Source organism: Drosophila rhopaloa, unplaced genomic scaffold (assembly GCF_018152115.1).
Source record: "Drosophila rhopaloa isolate 14029-0021.01 unplaced genomic scaffold, ASM1815211v1 contig_167, whole genome shotgun sequence".
Taxonomy (NCBI): Eukaryota; Metazoa; Arthropoda; class Insecta; order Diptera; family Drosophilidae; genus Drosophila; species Drosophila rhopaloa.
The window spans coordinates 553,783-565,819 of record NW_025335047.1 but is presented as its reverse complement, the minus strand read 5'-3'; the positions used below and the strand labels follow the sequence as shown (position 1 = coordinate 565,819).

The following is a 12,037-nucleotide window of genomic DNA, read 5'->3' as shown; positions in this document are numbered from 1 at the left end:
TGTCACTCTAACCACCTTTCACTACACTCTCCTCACTTTCAACTTCATTACGAAGTTTTTCATGTCGAGAAATGACAACTTCCTGTTCGTATGAAACCACTTCGGCATTAACTCATCGCCAACAGTTTCATTCGCCTTCCAGCCTTTGACCTCACTAATTAATTGGCAACTAAATTTAATTTTATTTTGCCTTAACTTGCATTCATTATCGCGCCACGCCAGGCATCACTGTACTCGAGGCCGACGCCACTACGTGATAAGTGCGATTCATTTAGAAGCACACTCACTTTCCACAGCTTTAACCCCGCCCCTGCGGACCCGTCCGCCCCCTTTTTTGTGCTCCAGAATCCATTTATGCACGTCTATGAAGCACCTCGCCGCCCCCTTTTTTCCACCCAGATTTTCCACCCACTTCCCACTTTTCATAGGCATAGGACGTTCCACGGAAGGCATGTTTGCCCGGCCGTTTTTGCTGTGCGTTGTTGGTTTCTGTTTATTTGTCTGGATATGTGGGTCGGTAATTGCTTTGCAAAGAAATAGAGCATAACAAATGTTACGTGGCGAAATTTTATACTCCTCCGGCAATTCCGGCAGCCGGGCAAAATGGGAAAACGACCGCCGAAAATTGCGAAAATTTCGAAGGCCCACCAAAATGGAGCAAATGAACCCACTAAGAGCTGTGTCTGTGTAATCGAAGTTTCACTTAGCGAATCAACGAAGTTTGCACGTACCGCTTACACCTCCTAGCCGAACCAAATTAGCGCTCCACGCACACACAGCTCGGAAAAAAGGGAAAATATACACACCGACAACCAGGCATCGCAACAATTTGCAAAGTGAATTAACATGCCAACATCCTTAGCAGCCAAGCGACAGCCAACTAACCAAGCGAACTCCACTCTAACCCATCGCAGTGCTGTCGAGTTTTTCACCAGGCGATAAATAAAAGCCAAATCTTCACTAGTCTGAAAAAAAAATATTTTAAAACAGTTTTTGTAATATGAGTATGAAACATTAAATTTTATTAGTAAGTTCTTTAAAAAATAATATACTTTTAAAATTTTTTTAAAATTGGGATAGAACAGAAGTCCTATGTTGAAAACTCTTATCCAGTAACTTTATAAGCTGAGTGATCCCTGTTATGTTGGATAAACAATCTATTTGGGAACGAACGGTAATAACATTTGGTTCAACAAAGTCCATTAAAAGCTCTAGAAAACCGGTTCTTAGAAAAATCAATTAAAGTCAAAAAGGTGACAAGATAAATGCTTTCCCCAGCCAAAGCCAGAGTTGACGGGAAACAATGACGAACTGCCAGCTCTGTCCGTGAAAGCCACCCATTCCATCGCCTGCCATGTGGAATCCCCACTAACCACTCGCCTGTGCGACACGTTAAAGTTTTAATTTGGCCATTGACGTCACAATCAGTGTTCGGCCATGGCAGAGAAATTTGGGAGTATTATCTCCAGTGCTCCACTCGCAAAGCAGCATGCTGCGGGGAAATTGTGGGTGTGGGGGGAGGACTGGCTAATTGTTGTGCGTCCAGTGTCCGAAAAGGCAGTAGAAAATTATAATTTGCATTTATAATTTTATTGACAGTAAAATGTATTTAATTTTCGGGCGACCGATGGGAGGAAAAGGGCTGCTCCCTGCTGCCATTCAAGTCAATGTTTGCACGACTATGCCAGCATCCTCATCATCATCAGCATCAACTTCAGCGGGGAGAACAACAATAAAGGCACCAACAGCAGTGTGGAAATGCGGCATGAAAAATTAAAAAATCTGCAAAATATTTCGACATCTTTTCGGGCGACGCCAAAATGGCAAACGACGGACACCAACGGAAACGGCTGACGAGCGCTTAAAAGCGGACTTTCCGGGGGCTTTTGGTGGGATAGGGGGCGGTAGGGGGCGAAAGCGACCGGGGACTGGCAGTAAACTGAAAGCGAAAATGAAAGGCTAGCGTAAAACTCGAAAATCCTCTTAATAATTCATAAAACTTTTGAAAACTACTTAACTCTTAAAACTACTAACTGAATCAAACTAAACTAAAGCGGCTACAAATGCTTGGGTTGCAGAGGATGCTCCGCCAGAAAGGTGCCACCACCAATCTCCATCACACAGGAAAAAAATCACTTTGAAATAAGAGATCTGATTTGCACTAATTTATATTCTCCTAAAAATCTCATTTCGGAATTGAAAATTCCTGTAAAGCGATATTTGATTCAAATTGCATTAAAGGGAACCAGAACAAGTATTTTATAGATGGATCGTTTTCTTTTTTTGCTTCATCATTTTTCTCAGTGCAGCTTTCCACTTCAGCTTTTCGGCTGCAGCTTCAGCTGTTGAAAATGCGCGCCGCTGGCGACCAACAAAACTTTTGCAAGTTTGTCGCTCGAGCGAAACTGGGTCCAGGACATGGATGACTTGCAAAGGATTGGGAAAGAAAAGGGGGAGCAGAGGCTGAAGCATCAGCATCAGCATCAGCTTCAGCAGCAGCAGTTCATCATATTTACAGCTTTCACTAATTTATTTTGCACAGCCCATGAAAAATGCAGCAACTGCGTCAGTGTCGTTCTGATGTCCTTCGCCGTCAACCGGGTTTCCTTTTCAGATTTTCAGAGACCAAGACCAAGACTGCCCGTCTGAGATTGCGTATTTATAAGCTAATTTCCAAGCGTCTTACAAATACCTTTCGCCCTCCCAGAAGTTGAAACTTAGCCAACTTTCGGGGGCCATTCAAAATTTGTGAATGTAACCCGGAGTCTAATTGTTAGACTACGAAAGCCTGCGAAATGTGTGTGCAGGTGGAGGTCGGCCGGGCTTGAATGCAGAGTTGGCAATTCAAAAAGCTGGATTCCTCGCTAACGAAAATGAATTCAGCGATTTTAGTAACAAAACTGAATTCCAAATGAAGAAGCCAAAGAAGTCCAATATCCAGGACATTTTGCAGCTCCAGTAATTTGCTTACTACTCCTGGTTACTCAACCTCCTTTTCACCGGCTGGTTGGCCTTTTCGCGGATACGATCAAAGCGCAAAGTTGATGTTTATTGCTTTCTTTCCCGCCTTTTCCCGCTTTCCCGCAGTTTTCCACATTTCCCCACTCAATCTCGCTGTGTGTCAGTGTCTGGCCTTTTCCAATCCTAATTGGGTTAGTTGGTTTGCACTTTGCTGGCAAGTAATTAACACAAGTTGTCGATGCTTAAAGAAGCCAAAAAGAAGTGCAATCATTGAAATTGGACATTGAGTAATTACAGGGCCCTCGGGATTGCATATCTGACGGACTCGTGATTATGATTGCTATCCTACCAAGTCGAGCAACTGTGAATGGGGTTTGTATCATAGATAAATGCAAAGTAACCATAAATGTGTGGTTAAGTGATTGCTGCTTTTATCACCTTAATTCTACTAAATTCCCCAGAGGTCAAGTGAAATATTCCATTTTGAGTTTGTCAATTTAAGAGTTCGCATACAATATTTCCAATATCATAAGTTTGGTGTGCATTATTCGATCTATAGACGATTTATAAGTTATTTAATACAATCATGTCACTATTGACATTAAATTTAATAGCTTGCTTTCGAGAACTTCAATTGTATACATTTATAATACCCTTCCTATTCAAAAGGAGATGTCGCCAATAGATTAACGCGCTCGAATTTTGTGTGAAGAGCAGAAATGTCCTTTTATTCGCCATAAGGGAGATATCCGATTAAACATTTAATTAGCTGTTAAATGAACCCTTTGACGGCCCCGGCCGACGTCATCATCGAGTATCATCATCATCTGGGCCAGGTTTTTCCCCAGTCTGCTCCGATTTCTTTTATTTTCATTTGCACTCTCAATCGGACGAATGGATTTTCAAACGTTTGACACATAAAACCGTTTTGTGACTCATTAAAGCCGGCAATGTCGCCCATTGTGGGCGTGGCAAATGTGAGTTAATTACACAACACTCACACACACAAACACACACAGATGCACAGAAAGGACATACGGAAAACAAAGGTGACGGTCGATTGAATGGAAAAGGGTTCGGTTACCAAAGTGGAGGCCAAGTGGATGGCATTCTCCTTCCATTCCAAGTCCAAGTGGCAAATCGAGCACCCAACGGACGTATTAGACCAGTTGGCCAACGGAATAAAAAGAGAAATAAAAGTTAAATAAAAATGTCGGAGCAAAACTTTTCACACAATCGCCAGTCGGATTCGAGCCGCCCAACTCCCCCTCGTCCTTTGGACCGGAGCATTTTGTTGGTAATTTGCAAATCGCCAAATGATCCAAGGAACCTTAACTGCCAGCCGCCAAGGGAATGCGAATGCTGCCGCCGAATGTCTTTCGCTTTGCTTCTGTTGTTTTTATCCCGGAGTTTAGTTCATCAGAGATGCTTCTTTTATTCTAAAAGAATTTAGGAAATATTTGAAAAGACAAACTAATCGCACTTTTGTATTTCGATTTAAGTTTTCATTTCTCAAAGCCACTAAAACTTTTGATTACTCCAACGACGAATGTTTAAAAATGTATATAAATAACAACGAACTTAAAGTTATATTATTTGAATATTGATTAATTGATGTTTAGTTAGTTTTTCAAAATTCTAGTCGAAGAGATTGGGTTTCGTAAATGGGGAGACCAAAGTTTATTTAATAAAAGTCGGGATTAAATAATGTGCAATGTTCAGTTTTTAATTAGCCATGCACTCATTAAGAGCAGAGTTTTCCGGCGTGGACCAAGTAAGCATCACTGGTTCAGCTGCTGTCTCTGTCTCGGGGTATCCTTTCTGTATCCTTTTTAATATGCAGGCGCTTAAAAACCGCTTAATATTCTTCCGCATTGCTTTGGCCGCATTCAGAGGCTGCGGTTGCGGAGGGCCTGAGTTTCAGACCGGCTGGGTGAAATAGTTGGGAGCGGGCTGATGGGTGCAACTAATTTACGGGCTGGCCAGGACACACAGGACCCACATTCACATCCCACTGAACGGCAGCATCTGGCGGCATCCCAGTAAATGAATATATGAGTATATGCGAACGGAATAGCTGCAGTTCCTTTTAGCAAACGGCAAGTCAACATCCTTTTTGGTTATTCAAGGCATTGTTGTTGCAGTTGCAGGAACCGTATATTCAGGAGCAGGAGCAGAAGCAGGAGCCACAGGAGCATTTTGTTTGCTTAACACACTTCGCTCAATGGACGCAACGCAGCAGGAAGTGGCTGCTGTGCAGCTGTGGTAATAGATCGCCGGCCTCGTCCTTTCTTATCTGCCGGGACACAACATTTGTCGCTCCACCTTCTCCTGCGCTCCCCCATCTTTTGGATATTCTTCGTGCTGCCCAGTGCTGCCGGCACATCAGCTTTTTATATCCTGAGAATATTTATAAGCGAGGCATCGCACAATATGCCTGTCCTTGATTGATTGCCTGTCTTCGGATTTATTTTCCAAAGGATACTTTATATTTAAAGGGATTTAAGGAAATCATACTGAATACAGCTTTATTCCTTAAAATGTGCCAAGGGGCAGTCTCTTAAAGTTTTAAGCTTGGGAGAAATAATTAAAAACTTATTTTACTCTCATATAAAAAGTGATCTAATTTAAAATCTAAATACGAGAAAGTACGTTGCAGTTGAATGACAATATCCTAATTTTATTGAAATCTATAAAATAGTTTTAAATTTATAATAAACCAGAATTTTATTATAAATATCTGGCAGCACTGCTGCCGTTTGCTGTTGCATCTTCCCAATTTCTTCAGCCCATTTCCGGCACTTTTTCCTTGCCTCTTCTGTATTGTTTGCATTGTAATTGTCCCTGCCGCTGCTCCTATTGGTCGTGCTCCTGATTGTGGTGCTGGGCAAAATATGAGCACCGCCGCCGCTCGTCACCACCATCACCATCCTGGCATCCTGGAATTCTGGCGTTCTGGCATCCTTCGGCCCGTTTGTGTGTGCCGTTGCGGTTCTACACAAATATACTGATGGCTCGCAGAGTGCTCAGTGTGCACAACATACAGGACATGGCATACGCATACAAATCCGGGGAATACCCTTACCCGCCGCCTGCCCCCGAAAATTGTGTGCTGAGGTCATGTCGCTGGCGTCGCCAGTTGCAAGAGCAACAACAATGCAACAATGGGGCAGCAACTGACGACTATGATGTCTGGCGAGGCTCCACTCTTCTCACTCGGCTGGGCGGCATCAACTCGAATGGTTTGGCAGTTGTAAAGCTGCCAAGAGCAGACCGGCATGCGCAGCTGCAGCAGCAACACGAGCAGCATGCAGCATGCAGCATCCAGCATCCAGCAACAACAGCCACATGCAGCATCCAGCGGCAACAACTCGAGTTATAGGTACAGCTGCTGCATGAAACGGAATTGCAGCAAAACCACCAGGACGACGATGACAAGGATGGCAAACAATTGTAAGCTCTGACAGCCAAACAACAGTGGCAACAACAATGCCACCAGCAACACGACATTTGCGAAATGTTGATCTGCGGTCTAGGCCGAAATTGAGATACTCTCTTCGCAAAAGGGAACAAATAATAATGGGTGTTATTTGGGGTAGCCCCCGCCGCATGCAGTTTGGCTTTAAGTGGGTTTCAATCAATTAAGTCCATCAATCAAATTGACACAGCTCATATTATGGGCTATATAGACCGGGTACAGTATCATGAATCAGGAACACATGCTCTCAGATGTTGACATAAATTGTTTTGTATACAGGTTAATAGCATGCAAATTAAATTTCACATATTTTTATGTTATGTTTTTCCGTTACTCAAAAAACCATTTCTCTATTACAATTAAACTGGAAGCTAAAGTATCGATATGCAGAGAAATAGTAAAATAGAACATAAATCTTTGAGAGCATTTGTATAGACATACATATGTTATTTTACTTATTCACTCATTAAATTTTCCAATTAAATCAAGTAGGGGACAAACTCCAAGGAGGGGTGTAAAAAACATTGCTATTTATAAGCTGACAGTAAGCGAATTCAATCAATACCGCCTTTCCTATTAACACAGAAATGGTAAATGGTAAATTTCCAATGAAATCAACAGGGCGGCTACTCGTTATTGTTGACTTACTGTTAAATAACTGTTTGCACGCACTGTTGCATTCGAGTTGATTTGAAACTGAAACGAAATGAAAATATAATAAATGGGTAGCGACTGCTGAAAGGCCCTGGTGCTGGTGATGCGAAGGCTAGTTACGGCTCATTTCAATTGCAGGCTCGTATTGATTAGAAGTTTTCAGAGAAATTAAAAGCCTGCCAGGAAAGACAATAGTTCCATCAGAGCCTGTTACTCGGGTATTATTTATCCGGCGTTACAATGGAGGTATCTCCAATTCAATGGGTTTCGTTGAAACTCATAGCCTCGCATTAAACGAAGACTTGCAGGTGGCTGATTACGGACCGATTTTAATGATTCGCCAGGGGAAAATGTATTGTTTTGCATTCAATAATAGGCAAGATAACTGAAAATGTGAGATAGAAGCAAGTTAATCCATCATGTGGAAAAAAAGAACCTTTAAAAATTCTTGTTATAAAATGGTTTAAGATTACAAAAATCTATACAATTTTTTTATTTGTACTTAATATAGTGAAGAAGTAAGAAGAATATTGACTATTATCTGGATCCAACAAAGTTCCTATTATTTTCGGGGATGTCTAATTGAGTTATATCTTGTAAAAGCTTGTTAAGAGTATATGCTCAATTTTTGGAAACATAATAGCATTTTCCTTTCTTTTTTTTTGATAACTTTTCTGCTCTATTCACGATAATTTTTTTCCTGTGTAATCCTAGCAGAGCTCATGATAAATTTACAATGCTTCGCGTTGCGAAGGCCACGGCAAACAATAACAATTGCATTTGCTGGCACTCCGTCGACGCAGGAGCAAGGCACATGTTTATGTCCTTCTCCGCCGTACATCTTGTGCCCCTGGAATCCCCGTAACTCCCGGAATCCCCGGAACCCCCGCCGTGGAATCCCCGGGCCTGCTTGGCTCAGGCGAATGTCCTGTTTCTCGTTTTCGCACGTACAATGTGCAGCACTTGCACTCTGCCCCCAGATAATTGCATTGCCCCCGTCCATAAGTGTCTGTTGCCGCCATCTTGGTCCTTCGTCCTTGCTGTTTGCGGAGTTTTGTGTATTTATGAAAACCATTTCCGGGCGGCAATAAAACTCAACACGGTCAACGTCAGCGGCATCTAATCTTGGCCTGGCGGCGCTTCGAGTGCCATTAATTTTGCTTGTTTTTTTCTGTGACATTTTCCGATTATGTGCGGATTTGTGGCACGACGGACGCCCCGATCCACTTTGGATCCAAGGAAAAGTTTGCAATTTACACTTTGGTGGCGGCTGTCCTTGAAAGATTGGCGAGTCTTGGTCTTAACAAGGAAAAACAAATAGGCCACCCGATGACAGGCGATAAGAGCAACCTGCTCCTGTTTTTGTATATGTATTTCGTATATACCATGCAAGTGCCACGCCTCCACGCCCCCCCCTTTCTGGCCGGAAAAGTTCCACCCACTTCTGGATTTGCCTTTTTGTTAATGTTTGCTCAATTTAAAAAGTTTTCTATCGCCATTTGCATTTGCACGCACATTCGCACGTGCTTATGCAACAGCAAAACAATTGGAGAAAGCAGGCTGGGTGGGAGGTGGGCGGAGCATGGGCTGTAGGTGGGTTTTGGGGCGGAGAAAGTGCTCAGCCAGGCGGCAAAGAAACCATTTGCATACGCACAGCGGCTTAGTCTTAAGGGTATTCCAACGAAGATCCTCGGGGGAGGCTAAGGGAAATTGTACTACAAGTCAAAAAGTCACTTGATCATTTTTACTTTTTTAAATATTTAAATTGATAGTGGATTCTTCTTTAGATTGGAAAAAATTTGTTTCTTAGTTATCCCATGAGCAAATTACACAAAATTGTATGTGTGTAAACCTATTTCAATACGCATTAGAGTAAAACTAGTATCGTAAAGGAAAATGTTATATACTATTTAGATTTACAAATTTTTAAAAATGTAAAGGGTGTGAATTTAAAATTTCTGATTGACAGGTTACATGTGAAAGCAAATCTTTATCTGACATATGCAAAGCCATTATTAAAACATAGCAAAGCACTACAACTAGCAAAGCGGCCGCAGTTACATAAATAAATAGATAACACCGTCGCATTTGCATAATATAAATCGCTAAAGTGACCCCTAGTCGATGACCTACGCCCCTGTCTGCGCTCCAGGAATGCGAATGAAAAAATGTTAAGCAAAAAACCGGAATGAAAGAAAAAAAACAGAAAAGTTAGTTTAGTTTTTGTTTTTAATTTGGTAATGCAGCACGGAGCATGGCCTCCAATTGTTAGTCCTGGACAAGGACTTTTTGCTGTTTTCCGACAATTACATTTGATGAAGTTTTACAAATGAGCGAGGCGTGGTCAAGCTGCGGGGGCGGACATTTAGTTAACTTTCGGCCAGCTAAAAATTGAAATTGAATTCCAATTGTCAAATGGAATTGTATATGACCAACAAAAAAGGAGGAGTACCAAAAAACGTGGCGCTCCAAAAATGGCAATTTATTTTTCGACAAAAAAAGATGAGGTAAAAGATAATGGATTGTCTCTCAGAGATTAAGGCAGGAATGTGCATTTTAAAGTCCAGCGGGATTGGAGGGAATAATGAAATACGCTTATATACTTATTATACATAATTAATTTGAGTGCCCTGGAGTGTTAAGGCTTTTTAAATCCTTGCAGAGTGTATTATAATTTCAGAAAAAAGTTAGCAACGCAGTGAAGGTCATATTTCCGACCCTATAAAGTATATATATATTCCTGATCAGCATCACCAGGCGAGCCGATATAACATAGCCATATCCGTCTTTTTTGTCATTTTAACGTTGATATATTTTTTACCCATTTTTATTTTAGTTATTTTATAGTTTCCGACCACTGAAATTGAACTACTAGAGTGCATAACTTTACCATATGTAAGCCGATTTCAAAGTGGCATTTCAGTCAACAAGATATAATAAATGTTTGTTCATTTATGTTTGCGAGAAATATTAATTTTTGCCGCTCAATTTCTCTTGGAGTTTTAATCGTACTCTGATGAGACTTTTCAGCTTATTTATTGACATACTTGACACAATTTGAGTGATACATTAATTCTATCGTCGGAATTAAGAATAATTGAATCAACTTAGCATTCATGTAATCCCATTTGTTATTATTTAATTTCAATATTAATGTTTTTCGATTTAAAAATCTCTGATATAAAAGTCCCTCGGAGAAAATGAGTAAAGAGAAACCAATAAAATGTTTTTTACTTTATTAACTCACATAAAAACCTTCTTAAAATAATTAAATTAACATTAACCTTCTCAATTTTGAGTCAGCGACTAACATTCTTTAAGTTCTTAGTCAATTTGTTTTACATCTATATAATTGTTGATACGCGCAATTGCATCTGGTTGGAGTTGAAACCCAAAATCAATTTGCAGCTAAACTGCCGCATATTATCTTGAATTGGATTGGAAATCAAATTGGCAATTGCCAAGTCCTTCGTTTACAGGTTAACAATTACTGTCCATTCCGGCAGATTAGCCAGATACCAGATCTCCGAGTCGTCATTTTCGTATGCCTGCCTTTGGCAGAGGGAAAATACGAGCTTCGGGGAGCCCTAATCTTTCTGGGCCATCTCCTACATGTTAGGAACCCATGTCTGTGGGGCATCAGTTAATTGATTTGCTTTACGACTTGCGGTTGCAGTCAGTCCTTTTGCAACATATTCCAACATAATATTTTTAATATTGGTGCGCGCTTTGGCTGGCCTCCTTTTGGCAATTGGCCATCAAATTAGCTTTGCTTTTTTGGTCCACTGTGCCACATTTATGAATATCAACGAACCTGTGAGTGCCGATGCGGTTCCAGCCCAGAGTGCCCTCTAAGTGCCTCTATCCCCACTTTTCACTGAGAGAAAATCATTCGGAACTGAATTCGGATTTAATGAGGGGTCAAATGACGATCATAAATTTTTTAATTGTAATTAAATGTATTTAGAGTTTTACGTGGAACTTCTTCCACCTTATTATGACACACTTTTTACAATTTAAACTAAAAGAGTGTCTTTGATTGCTTTTATGTGGAAAGCAGCATTCAAACACATCCCTTTAAGTTAAATAAAATTCAATTCAACTTATCAGAGGCAGAGTTAGAATCGAATTCTGGCATACCCAATTAGTTATGTCTTAAATTCTCATTTGGGAATAAAAAAGTATAAAACGATAAACCATTTTCTATCTGTGTGCTCATAAAGCAGCAAAAATAAAACTGTCGACGATTGGGGGAAAGTGGAAAATACTGGGGGCGAGGAAAAGTGGTCTGAGGCTGAGGAAAAACCAGCAATTGCAACTGCCAACTGCTGCTGCACTGACACAGGAAATATTATCCGCATTGCCAGCATCGAGCGATGAGCAGAAATTGAGGCTGCCAAGGTTTTGGCCTGGCTTTGTTGGTCGTCCTTTTCGGGGAGGGGTTCCTGGGGTCCTGGGGCTGGGTGGTTGGGTGATTGGGTGGTGGGCGGTTGGGCGGCATGAGGACAAAGCGCAAAAGCGGCCAAGTGAATTTTCAAATACAAATTCAAATGGCAAATTGACAAATGAACCTTTTGAGCTTTTTACGTTTTCATTGTCTGACTGTATCTCTTAGTTTGCCAGCGGAACGGATCCATTCTTGTGGGGTGGTTGGGGGCTTTGAGCCATCCAGGAAACCTTAGGGCAAAGCGAATCTGGCCCAAATGTGGTTGGCTACAGTAAGTGCGGTGTAGAAATTAGGCATTTTCCGTTGAGCTAAATTACTTTTATGCTAGAAAGGAGTATTGCACCTAGAGTAAAGTCTATAAAAGTTTACTGAATGTTTTGAAAAATAGACAATTTAAGCTACAATGGTATAAATAATGCGAAAAAGCCCATAAGCTTATCAATATTCAAGGATCTGTTTAGGAGAGTTTCTTTTGAACATCACACTATTGACACTTG

At 41.1% G+C, this 12,037-nt stretch overlaps 1 protein-coding gene and 1 pseudogene across 2 annotated transcripts in view; both read left to right on the top strand.

The window, feature by feature from the left end:
• LOC108045101 overlaps positions 1-12,037 on the top strand; it is a 48,714-nt gene that overhangs the window by 25,679 nt on the left and 10,998 nt on the right. The gene's annotated exons all lie outside the window — the stretch shown is intronic.
• LOC108045091 lies at positions 8,283-8,757 on the top strand (annotated as a pseudogene).